The sequence below is a fragment of the Mercurialis annua genome, linkage group LG6 (assembly GCF_937616625.2).
Source record: "Mercurialis annua linkage group LG6, ddMerAnnu1.2, whole genome shotgun sequence".
NCBI classification, from domain to species: domain Eukaryota; kingdom Viridiplantae; phylum Streptophyta; class Magnoliopsida; order Malpighiales; family Euphorbiaceae; genus Mercurialis; species Mercurialis annua.
In genome coordinates, this window is record NC_065575.1 from 36,446,933 (window position 1) to 36,464,304 (window position 17,372).

At 37.7% G+C, this 17,372-nt stretch overlaps 2 long non-coding RNA genes across 2 annotated transcripts; both read left to right on the top strand.

Moving 5' to 3' along the window:
- The first annotated feature begins 5,468 nt into the window (after positions 1-5,468).
- Positions 5,469-11,905, top strand: LOC126686265 (uncharacterized). Its single transcript, XR_007643864.2, has 3 exons — positions 5,469-5,597; positions 10,871-10,956; positions 11,687-11,905. It is a non-coding gene; the product is annotated as an uncharacterized LOC126686265 (long non-coding RNA).
- A 3,039-nt stretch (positions 11,906-14,944) lies between these two features.
- LOC126686267 (uncharacterized) lies at positions 14,945-16,734 on the top strand. Its single transcript, XR_007643866.2, has 3 exons — positions 14,945-15,056; positions 15,733-15,839; positions 16,505-16,734. It is a non-coding gene; the product is annotated as an uncharacterized LOC126686267 (long non-coding RNA).
- Positions 16,735-17,372: the final 638 nt, after the last annotated feature.

Sequence of the window (17,372 nt, forward strand, 5' to 3'; positions counted from 1 at the left end):
AGTCTACAAAAATTCGATAATAACCTAAATTATTAACATTCTAACTATATGCTAAATATCCAAAACATAATTTCTAGCCAACTTCGGCTATCGAAATCGCTCATTTAATACAATCCGACCTCTAAACAAACTTAACATTCTTAAAGTTTAGAATGTCTCCTAAAATATTCGTTTAGGTCTCGGACTGAGATAAGCACCCGAAGGTGTCGGAAATTAGCTCCAAAGTTATTTCCTTAAAGCTGATTACAAGTGCAGGGCAGACTGCACAATACAATGTTCAGTCCAAAATGAACATCTTAGGTTCCGATTCATCAAAAACTTATACTTAGACATATTTAGATAATATCCTTAAGTTTCCGTACCAACAAACGGAACTTAATTTGGAATTATATAACTCGAGATACGGCCTTCGCAACAGGGCTGTTTTGCAGAATAGTTTTCTGCAAAACGTCCTACTAGTTTGAGTAACTTATCTCGTAACTTATAACTTATCGAAACCTAATACCTTAGCATTTATATCATAATTTATTGTACTAGACTAGGGCCAAATGCCTTGAATATTAACCATACCAAACTTCAATCAATACTTATTTCGAAAACGTCGAACTACATTCTTACCTCGATCCGTTACTTGTCGAGTTTAACCAACGACGAATGCTTTCGTTCTCGACAAGTGAGGACTTCCCACGAAGCTCCTAAGGTCTATATTCCTCTGCCTTCTAGGGGCAGGACATGTGTGGTCGAGTGTCTTTCCGAACCTAGGAAGCAAAACGCTCAACGTTTCATCATCGCCAAACAAGCATTCAAACACGCAAACCCGACATATTGCCGAAATCACTTAGTTCTCGTCCAATTTTAATCATTAAAAATTTCTAAAATTTTCAGACATAATACTTCTTACATAACAGCCCTAGATTATCAATATTCAACCATCAAATCTCATAATTAATGACTTAAATTTATCAAGAATCATTAACATAATCAACACACCAAATTCATCCATGATTGCCAAAACTTGCCTTCAATTTCACATCCAAATCTATCACTTATATTCAATAAATTTCGGCCATGACCTATATTAAATATATCAACCTTAATTACTCATAATTCCATCATCAAAATATCAAATTCAAAGCTTATAAACATCAAGAATCATCAATTATATATTCAACCATGAATTCATGAAATTGCCGAAAATGAACAGCCCTTTACTCATCAATTTCGTCCAAAATTCAGCAAATAAAAACTGGAATTGATGCTTACCTTGAGTAGAGGATTGAGTCCTGAATCCATAGCCACCAAAATCGTTCAATTTGGTCGAGAAACAAGCTCCGTAGCTCGATTTTGCCAAAAACGCTTCAAACCCCATCTCTTCTTCTCTTCTCCATCTTTTCCTTTCTTTTTCTTTCTTTTTCTTTCAATGAACAATGGATAATGAAGGAATATGAGATAAGGGAGATCAGCAAGTCAACATCTTCTTTAGTAAGTTTTAGACTAAAGTCCATTTTAATTCTTGGAGTTGCCTCCTCCTTACTTATAAATCCATAACTTTTCTTTCGTCCAATTTAGTCCGTCAAATACTAAATCCTTTAGGTCCGATTAATTCTATATTATTTATTACCAAATAAATAATATTATTCTCATATCTTATAACTTCATTTTCTAATAATTTTATTTTGGTAATTTTTGCCAAAAACGCTCAAATTTCCATTTTGAGCTAACTTGCACTTTTTCGTCCAATATTTCATTTTAATGATTATCGATAATCATTTTATGGACATTATTTTCTTATCTTAAGAAAATAGAGTAAAACACAACTTCCCTCTGAATTTTATGGTCAAAAGTCCACTTTAGTCCTTAAAGTGGCTAATTTGCACTTTAACTCAACTTCTCAATTAACCGACATGCTTAACTAAACAATGTCCAAAAATTATGAAACTTTTTCCATAATTTCTTAAAAATATTTCACGGACCTTGACGTGAAAATCATTAGATCGGGACTTATACTTTATTTTATTTTAATTACTCTGACTTCCCTTTAGTCCCGCTAGTAATCACTATGAATAATAAATTTTCGCTTAAAAATTATTATTCCGCGATCCAATTAATATACTTATTCCGACAATACTTGTTATTTTGATTCTCATTCCCGATCACCTTATCCCAACTTTCTTAATTTCGGACAAGTGGCACGTCCTACAATCTGAAAAGTATCTTAACAGTTTACGGGGTATTACATTCACCCCCCCTTATAATAAATTCGTCCTCGAATTTAAACTTTTGCCACTTACTCGAAATAAACACATATGAGTAGCTTCCTTGCATACTCGCTCTTACCTTGCACGTACACTCTTTGATAGAGTGATTTTTCCAAAGAACTTGCATCGCTGAAGTATCGTTAGTTCGTAGGTTTCTTATTTGCGTAACAACGATCCCTACTTGTTCCTTTTCTTATTATAGATCCTTGCTCACTTGTACTGTACACCAATCTTCGATTTTATCCATACCTTTGGGATAACTTTCTATTCTATCCAACCTGAACTGTATTTTTTTTCCTTGGAATTATTTCCTCTATCGTTTTCAACTTGAATAACTGTCTTTGTTATCAAGTTTTCGATTCTGCTTACGAGAATTGCTAACATCTATAAAGATTGTTAGTTTTGTCGTTGCATTTCTTTGTATCATAGTCAATTGTACGTCTATACTTAATATCTGTTCGTAAAAGAGATGACCAATCTCTCTGCAACTTTCTTAGTTCACGCGTAGCAACTACGTATACGATTTCCGTATCGATAGGACAACAACAGGTGGGATAACAATTGTTATCGCATTGGGCTCTTCTCCCGTCGTCCATTAACCTCTTGCCTTAATAGGCTCGTATCCTTTCACTTCTTAGTGCTAACACTCTTCAACTTTAATTTATCATTCTCTTTGTGATATCGTAAGATTCATACTACTGCTAATACTAACTTTCAGCCAACTTTCCCAAACTTGTGGTCGCAAATCAATATGGACTCATTCCCATATCAACTTCGCACATTTCTTTGTCCATCATCTATTAATACAAACTTTGACTTACAATTTTTGAGTTATCCTAAACTTGTCTAAAATTTTCTTTTCTAGCTCTCTTTGGCTATTCAAATTTCTTAGTCATAAAGCGTATGTTTACCGAAACAAGTTGACATTCTTATAGTCAACAATGTTGTTCACAACGTTTCTTGACACTCCGGGTTGAGATTGATACTCAAAAGTGTCAAAATTGGCCCGGAAATCGCCTTCTAGGCTATCGTTGATTGCTTGCACAGGCTGTTGTTTAAGCTTATGAACTAAGCATCTAAATGATCCTTATTTGAAATACTTTCGTTATTCTTATACTTCATCCTCTTGTCTACATCTTCTGTTAAGAGTCAAACTTCTTTCGACATTTCTTTAATCTCCTTAAATGTTCACCTATACTTTTCTTTTCTTGTTGAGTATTGGATTAATCCTTCACCTTATCTCAAGTCCTATTCTTCCGTAGATTGCTTATTTTATGATGTGTTGTTAATTAACACATATCCTTTATCCCTAAATTAGAGTCTTTCTTTGTCTTATGTCCTTTAGTTCTTTGTTTCTTTCAATATTCATCATAAACTATCATTCCACAATAGTCCTGTCGACTCTCTTTCGCTTGTTTCTCGAGACCTTAACTTTATTCTTAACTCTTATTTATTAAGCTGCACTATTCCTTGATGAACCTTTATTCCATTTCTACTTCTCATGAACTTTCGAGCTTATCAAAATCCAACGTCATCTTTCTTATTGTTTCCTTCATCCTTCGTATTCCATCATATATTTGTTTACCTTTTCCTCCTTTGCTTTTGCTGCGACACCTCAATTATTCATTTACTAACTATTGTCTTTATAGTTAGATTCAAACGGTCTTTCGTCCAACAGTCTTATCCGTGTCGTATGGTAGTTAGGAATTCCTTTTCCTTCACCACAGTTCATGTATTTCATAGCTTCATGAATCTCATGAAGTGGAATGCCTGCCTGGCATTTCCCGATATGTATCGAGTCCTTATCCATAATATATGTTATCTCTCGATTCTTTATTTTTAACTGTATATATCAGACTGGTAGTATCTTTTACCAGCGTCCAATGAAATCATTACCTTTCCTTTACTATGTTTCTTGACTACTTTATGCTTCTTGTCTTAATGTACATGTTGCTTTCCGATCCTTTTTATTCATACAATTCCATTGCGTATGTTTCTTTTGGATCCTCTAATCTTAGTGAATATAGGACTGGTAACTCCTTTACCAATGTCCGGTGAAGTTCTCACCTTTATCCTACTTACCTTTCGATCACCTTGTACTTCTTATTCCAATATCTCCAATTTTATCCTTGGTTTAGGGTCGAGGGTTGTTCCCTTTTGAATTGTTGACGGGTTGCACTCTTGATCGTGTGCAAATCCCTTTATCATATTCTTACTGATATCTCGTCTATCAGTAAATTTGTTCACATACCTAGACCAATTCAATTCCTCTTAACTTCTTTTGTACAGACGTTGATTTCCTTGTTCCCTTCTTGTTACTTTCCAAGTAACGTTCTCACTTCCATTCCTTGATTACCTTTATAGAGTTCTTTTAATCTACGCAGGCTACACAAAACCTCTTTAGCACTGATTATCTTAATAGATCTCTTCGCAACCTCTATTCATCTATTTCTTTGTTCGTCAATCGCAACGATTAGTCTCTAGTTAACCGTCTTAGGATTATCATATTTTAAAATCAACCCGATCCAACGGCTTAATCATAATTTATCAAGGTTTTACTAGCCTTATCTCTCGTTTACTTCCTTCGCGTCTGCTAAGCGCTATCGATCCAAAACTATGTTCTTCTTAGGGTTTATGTGTTCGCGTGTCATGAATTCCCATCATCGTGATGGTTGTCAATATCGATCACACACATCTTGGTGTCGATGTTCGCAATCATATACTTCGATGTCGTTATCTAACGATCATCGTTGTAATAACCCGAATTTTTTTTAAGGATTAGCTCGTGCTGCAAATCCTAAATTAAGAAATTATGTCAAGTAGGTCGGAAATGAGATTCAAGTCAAGAAGTATGGTGAGAATAAATGAATTGAATTGGTCGAGAAATAATAATTTAATTGGAAAATTATTATTTCGCTAGAAGCGGTTATTAGCGGGACTAATTAATAATTAAGGATAATTTAAAATAAAAAATAAGAATTTAGTCCCAAGCTAATAATTTATATGATATCGTCCATAAAATATTATTCGGAAGTGAGTGTGAAAATTTTATTGAATTTCGAAGTCGTATTAAAGTTTGATGCGACGTAAGTTACGGAATTGGATTAAATCGTAAAAAAATTTAGAGGAACTAAACTGGATCTTTTGCCATTTGAAGTCCAATAGATAAGGCCATATGATATCATCCTCTTCACTTTCTTAAGACTTCAAGAAGCTACCAAATTCTCACCAAAAAGCTTCTCTTTGCCGAAACCATAACCCCACAACCATCTCCATCAAATTCTCACCAAAGCTTGGAGTTTTTGGAAGCAAAAGACTCTAAAATCAAAGGAGATCAAGGTATGATAGATTAATTGAGAAATGAATGGTTATATATATTATGATTTAAGCTTAGTAAATTTTAAGGTTTTTGGTTAAGATTATGATTTTGATGTGGTGTGTTGTGGGTGAGATTGAGAGTTGTTTTAGTTGTGATTTTTAGCAAGTAAATAGATGAATTATAGGTTAACCTTTGGAGCATGTCGGGATAGGTTTCCGGTGGCCGGAGTTTGCTCCGGTGAGCAGCAATTGCTGCTCACCAAGAGCAGCGAATTCTGCTCTCAAGAGCAGAATTCTGCCTTCGAGAGAATTCTGCCGAGAGAGTAGAGCTGAGCTGCTCTTTTGAGGGCTGCAAACGCAGCCCTCAGCCGTTGTAAGGAGCGTAATATTGATGCTAAGTCAGCCCCTATTCGCGTGATAATTGGTCCATGTTAATAAGCGTTGTTTAACGGTTTTATAATGATTGTTTATAACGAGATAAATTCACGTGGAGTAGTTTAAGGTATGAAAAATATATGGAAAATACATTTTTAAGGTTAATATGAGATGATTGATTGGCAATAGATTTGATGTGTAAGTCGAATGTTAAGTTTGAAATTAAATTGTAAGTTAACGGAAGGATTTAAACATAGCGAGGAGCAAACTTTGAGAGCGGATTGTGGGCTAACGAAATGTCGGAATGAGTCGATTTTGGTGTTGTTTTGTTCGTTACGGAACAAAGAATGAAAGCATTGGACAGCCACTGCCACAACAGTGGCCAAACAGCTGCAAAAATGGCTGTAAACAGCAGCCCATAGGGCTGTTCTGCTGTCTATAAAACAGCCCGGGGAAGCAACTTCGGGGCTAGTTTCCGACATCTTCGGGTTTGATTTTTGATAACTTGTGATCTGGAATCGTAGTCAGCTCCGACGAATACTTCAAGTCCGTACCTACAAAGTACAAAACAACCGTGAGAAGGGTGCCGGAAGGGGATTCCGGCAAACCACTCCGACGGTCTAGTGAGTAACTGTTTTAGTGAGAGAAAGAATAAGAAGAGAAAAGAGGTTTAGAGTTTAGAGAGAGAAAGAGAATTAACCTTTTTTACCTACTTTTTCATAGCCTTTTATACTATGTGTGTTGTTCCTCTTTGTCTGGGCCGACAGATCTGATTTTGTTCTCTTTGTCTGTGCAGATGTTGTCTAGAATGTCAGGGTACGTTCTGACAAGTTTGTCGTTGTGTCTTGTTGAGAGTAAACTCGGATGGAACCGAGATGGCATGCCTGGTGCTCGGTATGGCCGAGATGGTATCTTTACGTGTGGCGTTCGGTGGCCGAGATGGTATATATGGTGTTCGGTTCGGCCGAGATGGTAACTTTTCATATCGTGTTCGGTGACCGAGATGGTACTACTTCTATGCCTACTGTTAATTATGCGTTCTGGTTGGTTAGTTGGATTGGTTTCTTGTCGTGATCTGCTCGGTTTGTATGCTATTTCGGGTTTGATCTTTTGTGTTGTTATCACAAGTCCCCCCCTAGTTTGGTCGGATATTTATGTCCGAGACTGGGTCGGTTGGGTCTTTTTGCTTTGCTTTCTTCTTTAATACGCTTTCTGGACACGTGTCCTCTCTTTAATGACGCTGCTTGACATCTGGTATCCACTAGCACATTTATTGAGGTGTCGTTTCAGTTGCCCTGTTTCGGTTCTTATAAAAAGCCTTTTCTTTTATTTGCTGATTTTCTTTTCTCTCCTTTTGCTCTCGTTTTTCTTTCCTTTGTTGGTGTCTACTTTCGTGTTTTTGAAGATATTCATTAGTAAGTTGCCTATTTTCTTTGGTTTTGATCTTGTTTATTGCTATTTCTTCATCTTTTTTCTGTTTGTTCTTCGTGTTCTTGAGTGTTCTTTCTTCTGGGTTGGTATAGGTGGGTAGTTGGTTGTTTGATTTTGTGTTTTTACTTTTTCGAATAATGTCTTCTGTGGAGGATTCCCAGAATGATTTTGTGGAGATTATTGATGAGGAGAGCAACTCGGACGGGTGTACCTCGGGGGGAAATAAATCAGAGGCCGAGCCTTCTGACTCGGCCAAGGGGGAATCTATTGAGATCCTTCGTAAGGTAGAGGATGTGGGTTGTTCGGAAGCAACCTCCTTTGTTAAACCGAGACGAGTTAGGCCTAGGAGTAGTAAGACTGCTGAGGCTCGGAGAGTTAGGATGGAAAACGCTTTCGCCGAGATGAACCAGGGGTATTTAGATTATCTCGTTTCTCAAATAAACCTTCGTGAGGGGTATCGGTTTGAACTGTCCCCTCCTGGTCTAACAATAAATAGTCCGGCCCAGCCAGATTATATAGTGGTGAGTGTAGAACACCTTCATTCGGGTGTTCGTATTCCTCTTCAAACCGACTTAGTAGCCTTTTTAAAATTTTATAATATGCCTCTTAGCCAATTTCACCAGAATGGTATTAGGCATTTCTTGTGTCTTCGTCGGTTATGCCGACGTCGTAGGATTCCTTTCTCGGTAGAGCTGTTTGCCAGTATTTATGGTCTTATTTTTGGCGGTGCTTATGATTTTTCTACTTTCAAGATTCTTAAGTCGGAACCTAGGCATGTTATAGAGAAAGTATCTACTTCGGTTAAAAGGATTAGGGAGGATTGGTTTCGGATATGTCATCCCACCGCTTTTGCCGACTTGCCGCAGCGGTGGTTATGTGCCTCTCCCGTGACTCTGTTGAGGCGGGATGCTGCGGGGAATGAGAACCATAGGCTTCTCCAGGACGTTTTGAAGACGACTGGTCCCATAAATACTTACTCCCTTATACCGAAACTGCCTATTGTTAAATTTGACCCGAAGCGGGAAGGTTGTTCTCGGTTGTTTGTCTTGCTTTATTTTGATGTGTTGTTTTTTATTGGTGTGCTAATACTTGTATTTTTTTGTGTTTGTCAGTGTTTAACATGAGTGCTTTTAACGCTGCTCGGCGAAAGGGTGGTGGTGCTGATGCTAAGGGTTCTTCTGTTAAAGGCAAGAATGAGCCAAAACCGGTGGGAAAAACCATAACCCAGGCTATTCCTTTGGCTTCCATGCCTCCTCCTACCAAACCGTTGAAGCGAAAAATTTTGGATAAGGGGAAAGGGCCCTCCTCGGCTGTGCCCGTGAAGGATGATGTGGCCTTCGTCGGCGGCACTGATGTTGTTGTGGGGTTGAGTGCACCCGAGAAGGAGAAGACGCTGTCTCCTCCAAATAAAAAAGCCAAACTGGTTGAATCAGGGGCTACTCCTGCTGCTCAGGATGAAGTGAAACTGTCTCCTCGGTTTCTTGCCCGTTATCTGAAATCTAAGTCGATGGAAGATTCTGTTGATTCTTTGTCGACTTCGGTTTTTCTGGGGAAGATGGTATCCCTTCCTCGGGACCGAGAGGCGCTGGCGGCCACTTCGCCCAAGGATTTTCTTGACACCAGCGTGTCCCTTTCTTTTCAGGTATGTCTTTCTGATAATAATTTTGGGTTTTATTTTAATTTATTTTACTAACTTTTTGGTCGGTTTATGTAGTTGATAAACCATCTTCTGGGGGCCCGGTCCTTTCAAGAAGACTTGACTGCTCAAGCTTCCTTGGATCGGGAGAAGCTGACCACGGCTGTTGCTGAATTGGAGAAAGAGCAGATTCAGAGGGCTAATGCTGAGTCCGTCTTGACGAGCAATACTGAGAACTTTAATGCTAAGATTGAGAAACTGAGCGAGGAGGTCTCTCTTTTGAAGAAGGAAAAAGCCGAGCTTGCTCTTGCGAAGGAGGCTTTTGATAAGGAGAAAGAGCAGATTCGGGAGCAGCTAAACGAGGCTTTTGACAAGGAGAGAGCTGCCTTTCAGGAGACGATAGATGGTCATCATACAAGTTACATGCGTTTGCATGACATTCTCGATGATACCACCAAGATCGTGGAAACTCAACGGGACGATAGATGGTCATCATACAAGTTACATGCGTTTGCATGACATTCTCGATGATACCACCAAGTTACATGCGTTTCCCACAGACGGCGCCAAATGATAACTTGTGATCTGGAATCGTAGTCAGCTCCGACGAATACTTCAAGTCCGTACCTACAAAGTACAAAACAACCGTGAGAAGGGTGACGGAAGGGGATTCCGGCAAACCACTCCGACGGTCTAGTGAGTAACTGTTTTAGTGAGAGAAAGAATAAGAAGAGAAAAGAGGTTTAGAGTTTAGAGAGAGAAAGAGAATTAACCTTTTTTACCTACTTTTTCATAGCCTTTTATACTATGTGTGTTGTTCCTCTTTGTCTGGGCCGACAGATCTGATTTTGTTCTCTTTGTCTGTGCAGATGTTGTCTAGAATGTCAGGGTACGTTCTGACAAGTTTGTCGTTGTGTCTTGTTGAGAGTAAACTCGGATGGAACCGAGATGGCATGCCTGGTGCTCGGTATGGCCGAGATGGTATCTTTACGTGTGGCGTTCGGTGGCCGAGATGGTATATATGGTGTTCGGTTCGGCCGAGATGGTAACTTTTCATATCGTGTTCGGTGACCGAGACGGTACTACTTCTATGCCTACTGTTAATTATGCGTTCTGGTTGGTTAGTTGGATTGGTTTCTTGTCGTGATCTGCTCGGTTTGTATGCTATTTCGGGTTTGATCTTTTGTGTTGTTATCAATTTTGATTCTGAGATCTAAATGAAAGTTGTAGAGGACAGAGTGGACTATTGGAATGTCAAATTTGTTTTGAAATATGACCAGTTTACGTGCTCTGTTTCTCAGCCCGAAACAGCTGCCATAGTAAACTGTTTTGTAGACCAAAACTGTCAATTTTAAGGAACAGACTTCATGACCAATTTTCGACATCTTAGGAGGATAATTTCAGTTTAGAATCTAAACGGAAGTTGTAGACGAGGTTACAAACTATAAGGATGTCAAGTTTGTTTGGGAGTCGGGCCGTTTTAAATAAATGTTTTAATAGCTCAAAGTCGGCTAGTTAACTAGTTTTGGGAAAACTAGTTTTAATTAACGAAATGTAAAGTCGTTAATTAATTGGGTTATAAATTGACGTTTTGAGCTAATATCAATTATAAATTATGGAAAGGTGACTTATTAAATTAATTATCGATTTAGCTCGATAATTAATTTAATTTAGCTAAATTAGATAGCTAATAAATAACATTTGGACTAATGTTATTTATTAAATGGAATTATAATTTTAAAACGTTATCAATTTATTCCGAGGCAAAATAAATTGATTTATTCGTTAAGTCTTCTATATCTAGAACACATAGGATCCATTTTAATTACGATTTGTTATCGTATTTATATAGACTCGACGAGGCGATTATCAAGGGGACGCGGAACGTTAAGAACGCGACATCGCTTTGCTAGGGCCGAAGTCTTTGGATAGCAATTTGTGAGTTTGCTATTTACTTTCGTATATTATCATTATAAGTTATTTGTGTGGTAATCTATTAATTGCATTGCATATATATTATTACTTGGGTACTTCATGTGAATACTTTGCTCATGATATGGCTTGGATACACTATTTGACGTATCATTGTTATTTGTAAATTGTGATGTTTGCTTTAATGATCCGAGGAAACGAGCTACCTATTGGGCGTCAATAGGCTGTGTGATCACCAGTGTCCGGGTCAGTCATAGAATTAGTGTCGATAGATGTTTGTATTTGAAAATGTTTGATATGAGCTCAATATACGCTAATCATGTTTGGGTATCGGAAAGGAGGATTATAATTTTTGTTAGATACGTGAGTAACTCGGTTGAACTATCTCGGGACCCGTATCTAGTGAGTAACTCGGTTGAACTATCTCGGGACTCACACCTTGGGATTAAGCAGTGACATGATGTAACTCGGTTGAACTATCCTCGGGACTATGTCATGTGGTAACGAGTAACTCGGTTGAACTATCTCGGGACCGTACCACTTGGTTTAAAATGGCTTGATATAATATTAATGGATACAATATGAGTAGGATACGAATAGGAAATAGTATTAATTTAAGATTAGGGTTTCATCGGATCAAATATTGTTGTTTCTTTTAATATATGTTTATGCAATTTATATTTAAAATATCTTAAGTAAATGCGAACTCACTCAGCGTTGTCTGACCCCCCAATAGTGTTATGTTTCAGGTGTATAGTATCAGATGTAACGGACTTCTATCCTTGTTCCAGAAGTCCGCGAGTACAGAAAGAATGAACCAATCAGTAGTGCTGCAGTAGTCGAGTCCTAGAGTGTAATTATGTTTTGTCAAACGGTTTTAAATATTTTGTTTATACTCTGATATGTATAAAGGCTTTAGACTGTGCTTTTAAACCGTTTATATATACGTGAGAAACAGGGCATTGTTTGATATAAGATATCGCTTTGTAAGACCCTGATTTCTAAAGATCGTTTTGTATCGTTTAAAGAAGTTTTATAAAAACGTTTTGAGAATGTTTCGCGAAAAATTTATAGTGATTTTTAGGCTTGCTACGGGTTTCGGAGCTACCACTCCCATTTCCTAGCGCCGGTCGCGGCCCTCAATTTTGGGTCGTGACAATTGTCATACCTATTACTCTTGAGGTGATTTACTCTTCTTATACGATCTTCATTTTTATAGGCTCTACCTATGAGCTGTTAAGCTACGCTCACTATCAAACTATCTCTATACAATCCTTTATATTTGTTATTGCTCTTTGTTAAAGCTTACATATATTGGTGTCACAAGAAATTCCATCTAGTTTTCTTATGTTTTCAAATTGTTTTGACTTTGCCCGTCGGCACTTTCAAAACGTTCTCTTTTCAAATCAAATACAATTTCAATAATATCGTTTCAAAACCTTTAGTATAATTGCGCCTCAGAGTGATGACACCTCTCATCACTAAAGAGTTGCTATTTCAAATTCTTTTAATTGCTCGTATCAGCAAATGCATGATGTAGAGTAAAATTATGGTTTTATATCAAAATATTTATACATATATGTTGATACAACAATATGTTTTTAATCGTGTCTTTCATGCTTCCTATGGCATACTATATGCTGGGACTGTGCACAATTATACTTTTAAAAGAAATCTCAAAGATTTATTTCTTTTATAAATACCATAAGTCAACTCAGATCGAAACTTCTGTGACAATTTAGTTTTTCTTTATTATGGCTTTTTATCAATCTTATTGGTATATTTTATTCTCATTCTCTGTCCTCCTATCACATATTATCAAGCTATGTTCAGGGCATAGCTCAGGTTATTCAGGCATATTTGACATTTTGTAGAGAATGTCGAACTCTTTCAATGTATGTTCGATGTGTGTTTAAAGTATGTTCTCTACGTTTTGTTTCCTTCCTAAAGGAATATCTTAGGTTATGCACCTAGGTTCTCATTCTTCATAGAGCATCGTCTATTCGTTAACAATTTATCTCTAATGCGATACGTCTATACCATAATGGCTTGCCTTATTGGCCAAACCATAGCTACTAAAAGAAATGTGATAGCACAAAGCATATGCATCGTACTTGGGGGTGCTTGACTAGATTCGCCCCGTTCTCATATCACTATTCCTGATCGGCGACCTTTGATTCACTTCGGGCTATTTCTGATATACGGGAGGTACATCCTCTCCGTTTGATATAGCGTATGGCTGAGCCTCGTCTTTCCCAGACATGCTTGTGAGAGTCCATTTCTCACATGTCCTTCTCCGTATGCACATTGCATATGCATACTCTATCATAAATGAAACACGCATCCTTATCGTATATACATAATCCATACAGAACAAACAACGTTTCACAAAGCAATCGATTATAATGACTCGCATCCTATCGAGGAGAGTTAGAAGTTTAAAACAAATTAGGACCTATAAATGACATGACTCGAGTCCTATAGCTGCAGTAGTTCCTAGGTCACTTAATGACAGAGTACCTAGGGTCAGACAGACATTAATCACAGACTGGCAGTAGTATCAACCTGCCTCAAACCATATTAGCAGTGGTAACTGGACCAACTGCTCTGATACCACCTTTGTCACGACCCGAAATCTCAAGTCGCGACCGGCGCTAGGGAATGGGAATTTTCGTTTCCAAAACCCGTAGCAAGCCTAAAATGAGTATAAATTTTTCGTGAATAAATTGATAAAAAAAAATCATAATCATATACAAAATCATTTTCATGAAAGCCTTTCCATTCTTGACGTATGCAAACGTCTGTTTCAAAACCTGAAAACATTACATAGGAACCTGGGTCTTATATTGCGATGTCTCACATCCAGCACAGCCCGTTCCACCTTTAACAAACGGTTTAAAATCGCAGTTTCAAAACCTTTTAAAAATATCAGAGTTGTAATACCCCAATATATTTAAGTATTTAAATGGACCATGTGTCCAGTTCTGATTCGCTAGGGTGGCGATATCAGAAATAATTTCCAAGAAATTAAAGTAAATAAGCATTTAGTAGGTCGGTCTTGGGAAAGTAATTATGCGGAATTTAATATCATATTCCAATTCTAAAGTTGGAGTTTAAATTAAAAGGAAAAATGTCAAGAAAAGTCCCAAACGAGAGTTCAGGGACTAAATTGGTACTTTAACCAGTTAAGTCCCAAAAAGGAAAATTATTTCGCCAAGGTCCGCGAAATGTTTTATAGTATATGTGGTAAAAGTCTCGAGTCAATCGGAGACCTTTTAAAATTTGGACGCGGATGCGTTTTGGGCTAAATTGCAATTTTGAAAAGTTCAAGGACCTAATTGTAAATTAGCCAATTAAGCCTCGAGAATAGCAATTGAAAGATTATTGACGGAAAGTAATAATCTTGTGTTAGTATTAATTATTGGAATATAAATAATACGTAAGTAATTGAGTTAAAGTGAATAATTAACCATTTGGTTAAATTAGAAAGTTTAAAAGAGAATTGGTTTAAGTTAAAGAAATTAAGGATGAAAGTGGTTAATTAGCCAACATATAGATATATGAATTCCTTAAGAATAAGGAAAGGTTAAGATCAGAAGAGGAAAGAAAGAACAGACGAGAGAAATTTGGCGATCGACTTCGATCCGTCGCCGTTTCACCGTTTCTCGTCCAAATCGCGAGTTCTTTATATCGATTCGTTCAGAATTCGATTCTCTATCATCTTTGAGCTTCAAATTTAGGTAAGCTTGACGTTTTAGTTGCTGAAATTGAAGAATATAGGGCTGCCATGTCGAGATCGAATCGTATCAACCGTAATCACGTTGTTTTTGACGTTTTTGATGATTATTGAGTTGAATATTGTGTTATATTGATGTAGAAACATGTCGGAATGAGTTAGGGATGTCGGGAGCATGTCGAGATGATATTTGGGGCTGTTTTAAGGTGTCGCACGACGTGCGACAAGGTCTCACGACGTGCGACATAACCTCGCGACGCGAGCGGACTTGCGATTGACATAATTTCTTCGTTCGGACTCGGAATTGAGCGATTCTCGTTGCGTTGGAAAGAGGAAAGGATTGTCTATCAATCCTAAGCATCATATCAAGGTAATATTTCTGATTTGGATGTTAAAAGTTGAGGTTATAGGCTGTCTCAACGAAAATGTTACGCTCGAATCGTGTACGTCGGAATTGAGACGTTTACGGTTGATTTCGAAGTGATAAAAGTGTTTATAATGTGATTAATTGATCTAGGTATGTGTTGGAATGAATTTGGAGTAATTTGGGGCTTTGAAAAAGGTCTAGGAGCCTCAAAACCGCTGCTTCCAAAGTGCGCACGACGTGCTGCACTTCAGCACGTCGTGCTGGTGCGCGACGTGCACCACAAGGGTGCACGACGTGCACCACAAGGGTGCACGACGTGCACCAGTGAAGGGCACGTCGTGCCCTTCATGAAAAATGAAGGGCACGATGTGCCAAGCTGGCACGACGTGCCCTACTTCGATTGTGACCTCCCTGGGACTTCCGGGAGCGAAAACTGGCTTCCGATGGCATGATACGGGTGTAGAACTCTGATAAATGTCTTAAAATGAATGTTAATAAGACATTATAGCAATGAACATTAGCATGATGAGTAATCAAGAAATGAATAGAGATCTTCAAAGAAAGATACGTTTAGAGAACGACAATTATGTTTCATTCTTTTATCGTGATAGGTATCTAGTGCAGTTTTTAAGAATAGGATTCTCTAAGTATATATTTTAACAATAGAATCCTATGATAGATGTGACAGACTATCGAGCTACGAGTATGACGAACCAAGAAGCTCGATGAGGATTGACGGACCAGTCTCCTGGAGCTTACGTTCGGATATAAGGAATAGCGGTCACAGTGAGTGGCAATTTACTTTCGCGTATTATTATTATTAAAGTTATTTTCATATATTATGAATATGATTATCAAAACGTCGCATTTATATGATTTGCTTATATAAGATGGTATGTTTGATGATTGTGATTATATGAATGCCATTATATTCATTGTTTGAATATGAGTATCTAGCATGCGATCCGAAGAAACCAACTACCTATTGGGTGTCAATAGGCTGTGTGATCACCAGTATTTGAGTCAGTCTAGCGTGTCTAGATTGTCTATGAGATTATGAAATGCGCATACGATATGAATGCGATACGAGTGAGAACTCGGTTACGGTGTAACCTGAGCCCCGTATCTAGTGGGTTGGACCCACCAGTGAGTTGGACTCACACTTTGAGATTAAGAGATTGATCGCGGCTGACGTGGTTGAGTGTGAACACTCCCGGGTCGGATCACTTGGATCAGTTTGATTCGAGTATTCGGAGTGAGATAAGTTCAGAGTTTAAGATTAGGGTTTCGGTCGGATCTGCTATTTATGAATATTATGTTATTTTCATATTATATCGAGATAAATATATATATGTTTGAGTATGCGATGTGTATTTTGATAATACCGATAATAAGTTGCATACTCACTCAGTATTTTCCCAAATACTGACCCCTCACTCTGATGTTTGCAGGTATTAGAAGTCGGATCAGACAAGCCATCTCCATTGTGCCAAAAGTCATTGGACTTGCACAAATATGAGTTCCTAGAGCTGCAGTAGTCAGTAGGTGTCAGTATAAGGATAGCGATTTAATTTCAAATAGTTTATTTTGAATGTAAACTCTAATATAATACTTTGATATCTATAAGTATGTTATCTAAAAGAGTTTTCTGAAAATATTCTATATATATGATAATATGTTTTTAAATGCGAAAAATTATTAGTGGTTTTAGGCTTGCTACGGGTTTTGGAGCTACCACTCCCATTCCCTAGCGCCGGTCTCGGCTCAATAATTTGGGTCGTGACAAGAGTATACGTTTTACAATCAAAACCGTTTGACACACCGTTACAACTTACTAAAACTCAACTACTGCAGCACTATTGATTCTGTACAAACTCCGAACTTCTGGAACAAGGACATAGAAGTTCGTCACATCCTTTACTATGACCCTGAAATGAAACACTGTGAGGGGGTCAGTATTTTGGGAAATACTGAGTGAGTTTACATTTACTAATGGTGTTATGTAAAATAACATCGCATTTAAAACATAACAAATATATATGAACATAGTATATATCAAGTATTAGATCCGATTGAAACCTTAATCTTAAACTCTTACTATTTCCTATTCGTATCATACTCATATTGTATCCATCAATATTATATCAAATCATTTCAATCCAAGTGGTACGGTCCCGAGATAGTTCAACCGAGTTACTCGTTACCACGTGACATAGTCCCGAGATAGTTCAACCGAGTTACATCATGTCACTGCTTAATCCCAAGGTGTGAGTCCCGAGATAGTTCAACCGAGTTACTCACTAGATACGGGTCCCGAGA